The sequence below is a fragment of the Nothobranchius furzeri genome, chromosome 19 (assembly GCF_043380555.1).
Source record: "Nothobranchius furzeri strain GRZ-AD chromosome 19, NfurGRZ-RIMD1, whole genome shotgun sequence".
NCBI lineage: Eukaryota > Metazoa > Chordata > Actinopteri > Cyprinodontiformes > Nothobranchiidae > Nothobranchius > Nothobranchius furzeri.
This window is the reverse complement of record NC_091759.1, coordinates 9,888,309-9,903,278: the sequence shown is the minus strand read 5'-3', so window position 1 is coordinate 9,903,278 and position 14,970 is coordinate 9,888,309.

Below are 14,970 nucleotides of genomic sequence, written 5' to 3'. Positions count from 1 at the left end.
GAATAAAACATTAAATTTCTATAACAAGTTCAATGCCAGGACTTCTGAAACCTGGCAAAGTATCTTTCTTCTCTTTTCTGGTTTTTCATGAACAAAGCAACACCCTGCAAGTTTCATATGTTTCCTACTCAAGTACACCAGAACCAAATAATTAGCTCACCGTCTCACCAAGCTGGGTTCTACAAACACCGGGTAATGTTTCCTTCATTGGAGGTGGTGATCCTTGACTCGGCTATCAACCAAATGGCCCCATCAAACCGTATATAGCAGAGATCACTAATAGGCGGACCTGGGTCCGGATCCGGACCGAAATGCTGTCTGGTGTGGACCCGAGCCTAATGCCAAAATAAAGTTCGCCTAATTTTATAACCGCTTCTGGCCGGTGCAGCTATTGCATTCTTTACGGTAGTATTCTAGCATCCACAAACACCCACAGGCCAATTGTGCGCGAGTTTAGCCAGACCACGTGACACCAACAAGCCAATAACATGTTGCATTCCTGCCAGAAAATACAGGCGATACGTAGCGAAAATAAACGGTTCAGACGCCGGAGAGAAGGAGAGCAGCGAAGAGCAGAAATTCGAACAGAGAAAACAAGAGATTCAGGCGGAGAGCGGTGGAAAGAAGGAGACATTCAGGCAAAGAACAGGAGAGCAGCGACAAGGAGAGATTCAGGTGGAAAGGAGGAGGAATTCAGGCAGAGAAAAGGAGAGCGGCGACATGGAGAGATTCAGGCGGGTGAGACGGAGAGAAGTAAAAAAAGCAGAAATGGCAGCCTCTAAAAAAAGGAAAGTGGACAGCGAAAATAGAGCATTTAATCCAGAATGGACAGAGTCATTTCTCTTTGTTCTTCCCACTGGTGGCACAAAACCTGTTTGTCTCATATGTTCAGAAACAGTGGCACTTATTAAAAGTGGCAATGTGAAACGCCATTATGAGACAAAACACAAATGTTTTGAAGAAACATATCCCCTCAGATCAGAAGTAAGATCAGAGAAAATACGTAGTCTCAAAGCCCAATATGAACAGTCCACCAGGATCCTGAGCCACACGTTCACTGCTCAGCAACGAGCCCATGAGAGTTCCCTCAGAGTTTCTTGGATTTTGGGTCAGCACAAAAAACCATTTACTGATGGAGAGGTTGTCAAAGAGTGTATCACAGCAGTTGCTGAAACACTGTTTGAAGGAAAAGAAAAACAAGAAGTTTGTGAAAAAATAAAGCAAATCCCCATATCAGCATCATCTGCTACAAAGAAAAGTGAAATACTGACTCAGGATGTTGTAGCCCAGCTAGATGAAGCCATATAGAAGGCACCATGTGTAGGTTTGGCTGTGGATGAGTCCACTGATGTGTGTGATAATGCTCAGCTGTTGGTTTATGTGAGGTTTTATTACGCAGAGCAGAAAGCATTCTATGAAGACCTGCTGGGTATTACTCCTCTTCAGACCAGCACAACAGGAGAGGACATCTACCTGGCCATTATGGAGATGTTGGCAAAGAGAGGAATTGAGCCTACAAAAGTGATTTCAATAACTACAGATGGAGCCCCTGCTATGATAGGGAGAGAAAAGGGAGCTGTAACAAGAATGAAGAAAGACAATCCTGACCTCTTAACCTACCATTGCATTATTCATCAATCTGTCCTCTGTGCCTCCCTGACAGATGAGCATGCTGAGGTGATGACTTCAGTGATGAAAATGATCAACTTTCTTAGAGTGTCCTCTTCCTACCAGCATCGCATGCTCAGAGAATTCCTCAAAGAAGTTGATGCCAATGCTGATGGTCTTCTACTGCACAACAATGTGAGATGGCTCAGCAAAGGCAGAGTTTTAGCACGCTTTTGGGCCATTAGGAAGGAAGTAGCATCTTTTTTGGCAGAGCTAAAACATCATAAGGCAACATAGTTTTCTACATTTCTAGAAAATGAGAAGCAGATGGACAATGTTGCCTTTTTGGTTGATATAACTTCACATCTAAACGAACTGAACTTGAGGCTACAGGGCAAGGACAATTCCATTTGTGAACTAATGACAGCTGTCCGTGCCTTTCAGAGAAAACTTGAAATGTTCAAGGAGGACTTGCAGGAAGACTGTGTCCACTTCCCAGCAGTGCAGGAACAGGTTCAGGGACAGCGAGATGTCTCGTCGTTTGTTGTCTTCATTGATAAGCTTATTGCTAACTTCAGCAATCGTTTTGATAGCTTCAGCATTGGCCAGCAGCTCACCATGTTCATTCAGAACCCATTCCTCATCACAGATGTCAGGAGCTTCTCAAAGGAAGCCACACAGCATTTTAAATGGGTCAATGCCAGGGATCTTCAGATGGAGTCAGTTGACCTCCAAGCAAACTTGGCCCTGAATGAACTGTCTGCCAGGACTGACCCTTCCTCATTCTGGCTCCAAATGGTTCCTGAGACAGCTTTCTCAAGTCTAAAGAAAGTAGCCCTGTAAATCCTGACCATGTTTGGTTCCACCCTCAACTGTGAGGCAGCGTTCTCCACAATGAATATTATAAAAAACAAATATCGTTCCAGGCTCACCAATGAGCATCTCCACACATGCATGAGGATGGCTCTGTCTCCATTCAAGCCCAGGTTCAAAATGTTGGCAGGACAAGCAAGAGCTCACTTCTCTCACTAAGTAGAAATGTGGAAAACATTAACCTAAATATATGTTCAGTTATTACATGTTGTTCTAAAATAAAATGTTTTATTTTATTTTAATTACCTTAAAAGACTCAAAGTCTCTTTTTACACTTTATATTTATTTAATCAGGATCGTTGTCAAGTCGACGCCAGAAACAATGAAACACAACTTGAATATCAGATGAACAACAAGGCTTTATTCAACCGGCATTCATACAAGTTATCAATCATGAACGAAACATTTCTCTTACCGTTGCTTATGGGTGGAGAGCTGAACACCCCAGTTAGAAAACGTAATCCATGATAGGTGAAGAACTGAACACATGTAATCCATGAACCTCGTCAGGTAGAATCCTTTAAGCAGCTCTAACCCCCCTGAGCCCTGCTCTGCTCCTTATACATTCCCTGATGTGCGTGCAAAGCTGCACACCTCCACCATGATTACCTTGATTACATCCTCATGATCACATTATGTTCGGCTCTACCATGATTACCCTTGATTACATCCTCATGATAAGTGTGATTGACAAACAGTAGTGATCAATAACTTATATAAAGCAATTATACAACAGATGACAAGTTCATTTTTATTACATTCCACTCTTGAACTTTTCATCTAATTTATGTTACATATCCATCACCATTTCCCCATCAAAACCAACGTCATTTATAACATACCTTGTAGTTCCACTTTAATTTTCATCGTAGCCTTTGCATTATTACCCAATTTATTTCTCTTCTTAATCGAATAACATACCAACAAATAAGATTACACAATGTTAGAATGCTGATTATAATTAATGCTGCAATCATAGGTGGAATTAGCACTTTATTAGCGGTACTCGACATGCCTGTAAATATATCCCACCAATGATGAGCGGAAGCCTGTTCAATCAATGTAGCAACATGTTTTATTTCCCCTTGTGCCACAAGAGTAGACACCATGAGCCTGGAAAGGTTGGACCTATGAGAGTCAATCAATTTTGCCACTTCAGTGGAACCATCCAATGCGCATTTGAATCGTTCCAGTGAGAGTGTCCAAGGGGAGTGTAAAACCTCCCATTGTATCTTAGTCAGCCGACTAGATACAGTGTAATTACTCAACCAATAGGTCACGTTATTCCATTCCCACATATGTATACCCTTGAGACAACCTGAAAAGGGAACTGAAGGTACCTGTGGGGAATTGGTCATTGTAGCCACGCATAAGGTGTTAGGACCCACCTGCCAAAACTGTTCCTCTGGGGGTGTGACCGTCCAATCACAGAGTACGACCCTTGAATCAGTGAAACATGGATTGCTATGTCCTTTTACCAATGGGCAGGCTAAACCCTTATCAGTCTCATCACAGTGTTTTACTTCATATGTTCGATTTGTTTTAACATCCCACCACTCTCCACTAACATGGAGATACCAAAACCCTTTAGTGGTTATCACCGGCAGTATCTGATATCTACACACAGTCATTACTGATGTCATATTATACTGATCCCAGTATCCAGTACACATAGATTTATTACAAATCGTCATTTCTGCATGTGGCTGTAGCCATAATGAACTACTGATGTTCCATAATGTTCGCCATGCATGATAGTTATTACTCATTACCTGTATTTGAAACCTATTTCTTTGTGTCTCAGCATGAATAGTCTGCAAGGAACAGACTGTCCAATTACCTATGTGTGACAAATTATGCAATGCATCATAAGTTTCATTCCAAAGCTTTAGATTCCATTTAAATACACTTTTCCACACATCACTTCCTTCTAACTGACTAGATACAGTCGAAGGCATCCATCTTGCAGTCTTGGTGACAGCTTGTGCGGTGTATTCTCCAGTGTTGGACAGCATAGTTCGTGTTACCTCATTGTCTGCTGTGTTAGCCAGACCATACAAAGTTCCAGTTCCTCCTAGCACGGTGTCATACCATGCTCGCCTCCTCCTGTTGCAAGGCGGAATAGGAGGGAATTTCACAGTCCATCGCACATATTCGGCTACCCTTATTTGTCCCATTTGTTGACAAGTGTGAACCAGGGGAGCTACAGCTGTCTGCGTAGCTCTAGCTGTGTCGGGCAGCACCCAGAATATGTACAAATAGGCGTGTCCTCCTGTGATTACAGTTCCATTCCTGATCCAGAAATCGTGATCAACCTTCATACTCCAATTTGTGCCATTTTGTATGCAAGTACCATTCCCCTGATGGTATGCACAGATGCGCGCTGCAGAATTAAAGGTTACTGTTGATCCTTGAACCAACACCCCCGGGCTGATCACCCTTCCTCGGAATTTAAGACATCCTCTGCACCGGTACATCTTACCGGTAGATGTTAGGTTTCCCAAGTAGCAAGCGTCATTTGCTCTGCATGTGAATGTGCCTTGAGTGCGGTTGGACATACTGCTAACCAATTCCAGATGGCCCATGACCCCTTCTTCCAACACTTGTCCTTCCGTGAGCCCCCAACAGAAATGTGCCCTCAGTGCGATGACAGCGAGGACATGGAGGACGATGACCAAACATCCGACACCACCAGGTCCGCGGAGCCCATCCATCGCCTCGACAAGGGTTCAATCCTTTTGTAGGGGAAGGGGACCCAGTCAACCACCGTCACTCAGACACCCGCCTATGGGATACATACAAAACTGCAGATAGAATGACAAGCATTAATTTTCTCTCCTGTAACATTTGTTTATCGGAATATTAATCCATTTTTCCTCTCCGGGGAACAATACACTTACCACAGCATCTTTTCCCTGTGCAATAATCTCTCCAGCTCTGGGAGGACCATTGAGCTGCTCCACCCACACTTTTGCCCCCGCAGTAAATTCTGATGATCCAAACCCAGTTTCACCCCTCTGAGTGATAGTGGTAGGTTTAGTAATCTCTTCAACTTTGGACATTACACACCGTTTGATTACTAACTGAGCTATCTTGTCTCCTTTTTCCAGTACCAACGGTTCTTTACCTGTATGCTGACACACCACACCTATTTCCCCTTGATAGTCTGAGTCTATTACCCCAGCTAAAATGGTTAGACCCCTCAAAGCTAAACCACTTCTTGGACACACATGAGCATAAGTTCCTGGTGGACATTGAATTCCCAATCCTGTTTTTACCACTGTCACTTTATTGGTTACTAAAGTGATGCTTTCCAAGATTTTAAGATCTAATCCCACAGAGCCCGCAGTTGCTCTAACAGGGAGTTCTGCCTCAGAAGTTAGTTTCCACATTCGTATAGGAGGGTCAGTAGAAGTTGTTTCCCTTCCTGCCCTGGCAACCATTAGCATCAGTGGAGTAACTCCATCCCCCACGGGTCTGTTATTTAACTGATGTACTGCCCTAGTCAGATTTTCTCTCCATTTGTCCAAAGAATTAGTAACCGATAGTTTCCTTAGTTTCTCTTTCAGTAACCCATTCATTCTCTCAATGAGTCCACTAGCTTTCGGGTGATATGCTACATGATAGATCCATTCTACCGCGTTGTTCTCTGCCCATTCTTTGATCTTATTTCCAGTGAAATGGGTACCATTATCAGTCTGAACCTGCAAAGGTAGTCCATAATAGGTCTCTATTAATGACAGACATTTCAATGTAGCCTCCTGATTGGCGTTATGACACGGATGCACCACCAGTACCCCTGACACCGTATCCACGGCTGTGCATGCATACTTACAGTTTTTACTTTTTGGCAATGGTCCAATGAAATCAATCTGCCAACACTGTCCCGCTTGTTTACCTCGATGTATCTGTCCCTGTATATGTCGAGGGATTCTCTTTTTCTGATGTTGACAAGGTTCACAATCTTCTATGGCAGTTTTAATATCATCAATGATGAGATCTATTCCTCTGTCCCTCGCCCATTTCAATGTTCCCTGCACACCCCAATGTCCAGCAGTAACGTGAGCCCATTTGGCTAATCCAGGACTTGATTGTCTTACAGCCTGAATTTTCACTATCTTATCTACAGTCTGATTATGCAGGGATTCAGGATCATTGTTATTAGTATGAGCATCCACATGTAATACTGACACAGGAATATTTTGGCATTTCTCCCAAATGTCCTTCCATAGGTCAGCTCCCCAAACCTCTTTTGAATGTATCTTCCATTGTGTAGCATGCCAAGTTGGCATCCAAGTTAACATTCCTTGGGCTACTGACCAGGAGTCAGTATAAATACTTACTCCCTGCACCCCAGCCGCCATTATTACCATGTGTACTGCTTTCAACTCCGCCCATTGACTACTCTTTCCTGTCCCTGTGAGTTCCATAACTTGTTGTGTACCAGGGTTAAATGCCCCAGCCTTCCATTTCCTGGTTCCTGCCACATATTGACAGGAACCATCAGTGAACCAGGCTCGCTCCTGCTGCTCTGGGGTGAGTTCGCTCCATCTTACCCCCAGTTTCACAGGAGAATCCTGGATTGGTTTTACCTCAAAAGGCACTTCATCCATTTCTGGAACGTCTGCCACTTGCTCGTGGAGCATTGATACTCCTTTTTCTCCTGGTTTCATTCTCTCAGAAACATACCACTTCCATTTTATGATGCTAGCCTCTTGAGCTACCCCTATGCTGTGAGTTGTAGGATTGCTCATGACCCAAGTTAGAATGGGTATATGTGTTCTCATCATTACTTCATGCCCCACAGTTTGGGCTTCTGTTTCCAACAAAGCCCAATAACATGCCAACAACTGTTTTTCAAATGGAGTATATCTCTGTCCTGCATCAGGCAATTTCCTAGACCAAAAACCCAAAGGTTTTCTGCACCTATCTTGTTTTTGCCACAAACTCCAGTTAGCATAATCATTTACTGCAGAAACCTGTAACTCCACTGGTCCTGACAACATCTTCCCCAAAGAAACAGCTTGTTGGATTGCCTCTTTAGCTAGTTCAAATGACTGTTGTTGATCAGGCCCCCATTCAAACTGCTCCTTCTTCCGAGTGCATCTGTACATAGGCTGCAAGATCTGTCCTAAATGAGGTATGTGGTGTCTCCAGAACCCGAACAACCCAATATACCGCTGAGCATCTGTCTTATTCTGTGGTATTGGGAACCGTGCTATTTTCTCTTTAGCTTTAGTTGTTATCTCTCTTTCCCCTCTATTCCAGATAATTCCCAAGAACTTCACTGACTGTGCAGATCCCTGCACTTTCGCTGGATTTATCTCCCATCCATGATTCTTCATATGTGTTATCAGAAGTGGGAGCAATTGCTCAACCTCTTCTTTAGTGTTTCCCTGAATCATGATGTCATCAATGTAGTGTGATAGCAATATGCCTGATGGGATCTTTAAAGTCGACAGATTTTCAGCCACTATCCTATGACAGATTGTGGGTGAATGCAAATACCCTTGTGGTAATCTGGTGAAGGTGTACTGTCTTCCTTCCCATGTAAAGGCAAACTGTTCCATCTTGTCCTCAGGGATAGGTATGGTAAAGAAAGCATTGGCCAAATCTATCACCGCATACCATGTACCAGAGTGATGCTGCACCCTTTCCACAATCGTGATAACATCCGGAACCGCAGACGTTAAAGGAGGAGTATGTTTATTCAGCGCTCTATAATCCACAGTCATTCTCCATGAACCATCTGATTTCTTCACTGGCCATAAGGGATTATTCCACCGTGTGGTGCATGTTTTCAAAACTCCTGCCTCCAGATATTCTTTAATAGTGTCCGTAATTTCTTTCTGACCCCCAGGCAACCGGTATTGTTTTTGTGATACCACCTGTGTTGCTTCAGGAATGGGAAAAGGTGTCATTTTGACCTTGCCTACCAAAATGGTGTGGATTCTGTTTATACCAAAACAAAATCGACCATGTTTCAGATGAAGAGTCATTCCGGCCAATATATCCATTCCAATAATCCATTCCCTTGCAGGAGCCACTACTACACTGTAATTTCTAATAGGTTGATTTCCTATTTTTAAGGGCAAAGTTACTCCCTTTCCTACTAACATCTGCCCCCCAAGTCCAGTCAAAGGTACAATGTTTCCCTTTATTTTATCAGGATTGCCATGAATTACCGAGGCCTCCGCCCCAGTGTCAACCAATGCCATTACTGTCTGTACTGATTTTTTTTCCAATAAATCTGTAATTCCACATGTGGTCTGATATCATTTATTGACCATCCTGAGGCACTGGCAACAACCTGAGCTTGACCTTCATCCTATTCATCATCATGTTCCCTTCGGTGCTGTTTTTTCTTTCTACGCTTCACTGCCGCCACCTGATAACACTCATCTGAACTCTCCTCCTCTGTAGATTCCTTGGGAGGGGCGGAAGGTTCAGCAGGCTTCGACGCAGAGGCGGAGCTGGCCTAAATGGCGCCCTGTGCGAGATCCCCCTGTGACCCCCCCCCCCCCCCCCCCCACACACACACACACACACACAAGAAAAAACATTACACCTACAACTTTGTTTCAAATTGCGTGGAGTGTATTATATATAACAACGTTTGCTGACTGAATACAACATCCAGCTCCTGGCCACCTTCTCACCACTTGTCAAAGTTCTACTGAAATAGACACACTTAACGCAACATGATGGCATCATCGACTTGTACAGTACAGATGTGCTGAAAGGCGAGAGTCTCAACTTTCAGCTAAAAAAGAACGCTCTAGCTATTATAGTTTTTATTTTATGGCAGTTTTCAGTTTAAACGGGATCTTACTAGCAGGGCACCTCCAGCAGCCCGCTGCCGCTTCGTTTTTCATGGGGTAAATAATAGCTCATTTCCCGATTCCAAAAAGAAAGAATGGTCCTACCAGCTCGCCACTTCAATATGAAGAAGATCAGTTCAACATGGGGGAAAAAAACCTGACCTGTAGGCCAGAGAAACGTTCATTAGCACATCAAGTTCGATTCAGTTTACCGGTAAACATATCACGAATGTACAACAGGTCAATTATTAATCATCTTGGCTACGTAGCTTAATCTATACATTCCAGTAGCGTTTGCTACAAACAAATACAAAAACAACAATAAAGGAAAGCAACTGTCTGACAGACAACATAGCCGAATTCAAGGCAACACATAACAATAATCATTCGATTGCTCTTGGTTTTAAGTTAAGCCCATTAAAGTGCTTAAGTAAATAAAAGTGTTTCAAAAACAGCGTTTTTGAACTGGAGTTCTGCTCGCGGTGGGAACTCCGCCGAACAAGGTCATTTTTTATAGCGAAAACGATCGACTGGTTACTGACAAGTAAAAGGGTGTTATTGGTAGATGTTAAGAACACTTACCGCTGAGGTAAAATGAGAGTATAAATGAATTGAGGGGAGAAAAACGCTTTGTTTTTAGCCCGGAAGTATTCCCCCACAGCCAGCTTTCATTGTTGCCGCGACGTGGAAGGAGCCAATCAGGAGAGGGACCTCACATCAGCTGACGTGGGTCATGTGACAGAGAGTAGTTGATATGGGTTACACTTTGTTGTGCTTTTATTACAGAAATAGTATTATTATCATCACTATTATTAAGAACATGCAATTTCTATGTTTTGTTTATGTATTGGTTGATGCTTAAAACAATTTTTTTAGAAGAAAAAAAAAAGGAAATTAAATGCCGCCCCCTGCAGACTGCCGCCCTGTTCGGCCGCACATACTGCACATATCAAGCTCCGCCACTGCTTCGACGCCACCTCCCTGATCACATTCTGCAACATTCCAGCCAATTCTGACACAGACATCCTGTCGTCCTTTTCAGGACAATGTCTGAACTGACAATGGACCTTCAGTCCCATTTGTCTGCATTTCTCCATCAATGCATTAGTGGGCAATCCATCAATCTCCTCAAACGGCACTCCCGCTTGTCGCAGTGCCCTCCACAAATCTGTTCTAGAGGGGCCCATTGCCCCCCCTTTACGACCCCTTGAATGTGGATCAATCCTGGGTTTATTTTCAGTTCTAGCTCCCTCTCTCCTCGTCTCAGACCAATCACCCAGCATGGTGAGTTCGCCAAGACGATCTTTTATCGCGGCAAAAGTCTGGTCTGCCGCGCCGAACAACAAGCTGGTCACCATGGGTTTATAATGTGGTGGGGCATGTCTGATGAGGTGATCTCTAGTTGCCTTAGAGATGTTACAGTCCACCACTCCAGCTCCCCCGTTTCGAGCCACTTGCTCTCTAATAGTGAGTCTGGTGAGCCGCTGAATGGCATCTCTCACTGTCTGCCATTGCCCTTTAATCTCAGACCAGTCCGCCGTGGTAGGATAGATTACATGACATGCCAGAGCATATGCATCCCCCACATTGAAATCTTCATCAGCTGGCAATGCCCGGACTGTAGCCCGGTATTCAGCATTTATCTGTGCATCAGTACTTAATCCTGAAAATCTCATGGCATCACCGGCATCTATGGCTATATCACACGCGCCATCCTCCATAAGGCGATTAAGCCAGGAGTCAGTTGGTTCGCCTGGGCGCTGTTTCAGCTTCCCATTCATGTGATTTAACTCATCTTGTGAATAATCCTCTAGCGTTGTTAGCAGCCTAGGGGCGGGTTGTGGCTGCTGTTGTAACATCCTTCTTATATTACCCGCCTCATCGAGTTCCGGCCGTCCCTGATCATCCACCATATCTACCAGTATTGGTGGAATAATTTGCTGTTCTCGCCGACGCCTAGTAATAGGTCTTTGTTCTGACATCTTTATCCCCTGTAATGATGGATACAAGGGCTGAGGTGGTGGGTCAGGTTTAATCGCCCACTCCTCCTCCTCATCATCCCCCCAAAGATCCCCGTTCCATTTCTCAGGGTCCCAATCTTCACCAACATTCTTTACAAACGCCCGGATCTGAGCAGGACCTGTTCTACGAGGTCGCTTCTTTTCCTTCCTTTGCGCTCGAGACACAAAAGTCAGCGTTTTATCCAAAACATTCTGAGCATGCTTTAGCTCTTTCCCCATCACACACACTCTCTGCTCAAACTCTGAGCATGATTTTTCAACTTCTTCAGCATGGATTTTCTCCTGCGCCGCTCGCTCTCTACAACTGCTCAATTCTAACTCCTGTTTTTTCCATGCTTCTGCAAAAAGCCACATCATATCTCTCACTCCTGCCAGCGGCGCTTTTTCTTTAACTTCTATCCGCGTCAAACGGTCCAGCACCACGGCGGGGCTGACCACTCCATTTAACTCTCCCCACGGCCCAGGGCGTCCACCGCGCTGCCTTAACATATCACCAATGGTTCGGAACTCCTCCGTTTCCCAGCCGGGAATCGGCACGGGAATCGGCGTTCCCTCCCCAGAAGCACTCGGCTCCTTTTTGCTTCTCCAAAAACACTTCATTGTTGCTGGAATAGCTTGACTGATCCTGTTCGTGACGCCAAAAATGTTCTAAAATAAAATGTTTTATTTTATTTTAATTACCTTAAAAGACTCAAAGTCTCTTTTTACACTTTATATTTATTTAATCAGGATCGTTGTCAAGTCGACGCCAGAAACAATGAAACACAACTTGAATATCAGATGAACAACAAGGCTTTATTCAACCGGCATTCATACAAGTTATCAATCATGAACGAAACATTTCTCTTACCGTTGCTTATGGGTGGAGAGCTGAACACCCCAGTTAGAAAACGTAATCCATGATAGGTGAAGAACTGAACACATGTAATCCATGAACCTCGTCAGGTAGAATCCTTTAAGCAGCTCTAACCCCCCTGAGCCCTGCTCTGCTCCTTATACATTCCCTGATGTGCGTGCAAAGCTGCACACCTCCACCATGATTACCTTGATTACATCCTCATGATCACATTATGTTCGGCTCTACCATGATTACCCTTGATAACATCCTCATGATAAGTGTGATTGACAAACAGTAGTGATCAATAACTTATATAAAGCAATTATACAACAGATGACAAGTTCATTTTTATTACACATGTGTGCAGAGTCACATTTTTAAAAATCATTTTAAGACTTTTTAGTTCGCACGTGAAGAGGAAAAATGTAAAAAATTAAGCTTTTTCTACAATTATTCTGAAGTTAGTAGTTTGTGAAGATTCAGTTGCCATGTGATATTTTCTTGTTGACACTTTTTCTACTTTTATTTAGTAAATGAGAGAACATTCTAAATAAATCATTTACATGTTCAACACTTTAAGTGACAATAAATGTCATAAGTATTTGAATTACACTGAAGTATTTCTGATTTGATATGCAAATTAATAATACAGATGTTGATAAAACTGCTAGGATACTTAAATACATGTCACACTATAGTAGGTTGGACATAATGATCTTTCGGACCTTGGGCTAAAAAAATTCTTTCTGACTGGACCTTTTTAAATAGTATTTGTATACCCCTGGTATATAGAAAATCTTCTGTTTTCAAAATATGATTCATTTACCCATTCTTTCTTTTTTTCATTGAATCTGATGTGGTCTCTTCAGTGACTTGTCATGCAAGATAAATTAGGTGGTGTGTGTGTGTGTGTGTGTGTGTGTGTGTGTGTGTGTGTGTGTGTGTGTGTGTGTGTGTGTGTGTGTGTGTGTGTGTGTGTGTGTGTGTGTATGTGTGTGTGTGTTTGTATGACTATACTTGTGAGGACGTACCCTTGACAAACGACCTTTATTGTGAGGACATTTTCCTTTGTGAGGACATTTTTCCATGTCCTCACCAAATTTTGCCTTAAATCTTCTTTAATTACACTCAAACGTGTTCTGACAAAGTTTCAGAAAAATAACTCAGAAAAACAGTAATTACTGAAATGTGTATTTTGGCATCAACTCTTGAGCTCACCTAGTGGACACACACTAGTACTGCAGCTCTGGACTTGAATTTTTTGCTCCAATTTTCTGATTGGCTGAGGCCATGGATTTTTCTGATTGGCTTTTGTAGTTATGTGACCTGCCTGACAAGTAAGTGAAATGAAATGAAACTTAAAAACTACATGGATTTATAATTTTAGACAAAATATTTGAAATTGATTTTCAATTAACATTTAATTCAAATGAATAATTCTGCTCCTTGTATTCATATAAAATAAAAATAATTACAATAATAATAAATTCAAATTCATTGTTAAATTATATTAAATAATACACTATAGCCAATATAGGCTGTAAACTCTGGCCCTTCTGAATGAGACAGCAATTTGAAACTTGACTACGTTGGAGCTGTCAGCTATGTAAAGACCCAGTTAAAGTTTGAAGGCTCTAGGTTGAAGAGAACCATGTTTTTCAGCCCAAATCCTTTTTTTCTGCATGTACCAAGAGGCTGTGGACTCTGACCCTTCTGAATGAGAAAGCAACTTGAAACTTGAATAGGTTGGAGCTGCCAGCTATGTAAAGACACAGTTAAAGTTTCAAGTCTCTAGGTTGAAGAGAACCATGTTTTTCAGCCCAAATCCTTTATTTTTTCTGCATATACAACCCTTCTGAATGAGACAGCAAATTGTCACTTGAATATTTTGGAGCTGCCAGCTATGTAAAGACACAGTAAAAGTTTCAACTCTCTAGGTTGAAGAGAACCTTGATTTTCAGCCCAAAACCTGCCTTTTTTCTGCATGTACCAAAACGTTGTGACATCTGACCCAGAACACCACCAGAACAATGCTATGGCTACCAATCCGCTTGGGCTAGCTCAGGGTGATGGTGGCATGCCGAATCTGTGTTTGTTTGGTGAAAATCGGTTGGAAAATGCCACATTCGCGAGCACATGGCAAAAATGGTGGGAAAACTGCCCTCGGGGCCCAAACAAACCCTTAAAACAATGCGACCGGCACAAATTCAAAATCTGTGGGCCGCGCCAGCATCAGGATGCACCAAAACAATTTTTGTGTGCATCAAACCAGCGTGGGCCGAACGGCTCCCAAAAAGGGGCTCAAATATATGTCAGGCTTCGTTTGGGGCCTAGGGTTTTGTCAGTTGCTTTTAAATTATTAAAAATAGTTATATTCTACATAGGGACACGAAATTCACATATGTTGTAAACCCTAGCCCTAACCAAAAATCCCCACTTTCAATGGGAAATAGTGATTTTCTCCAAACTCTCCCTCAGGACACCTGGGCCTCATTGCTTAGGCTGCTGCCTCAACTCAGGATAAGCGGATGAAAATGGATGAATGGTTGGATGAAATTATTGTTTTAGTAATAGTGTTCTAACCCTCCCTTTAAGACGATAGTGTTTGCATTCCGGTACATCACCCCGGATCTAACCCCCCCCCCCCCCCTTCAAAAAGCTCCTATACTTTAACATTGCCTTTTCTACAAATTTTGAGGTCACGGTGTGGGTCACAGGAGGGATGTAAAGGGTCTTAAATCAGGTCACTTCATCATCATAACCCTCCCTTCGAGGCAGTCATGTCTTTAGTCTGATATGTCATTCATGC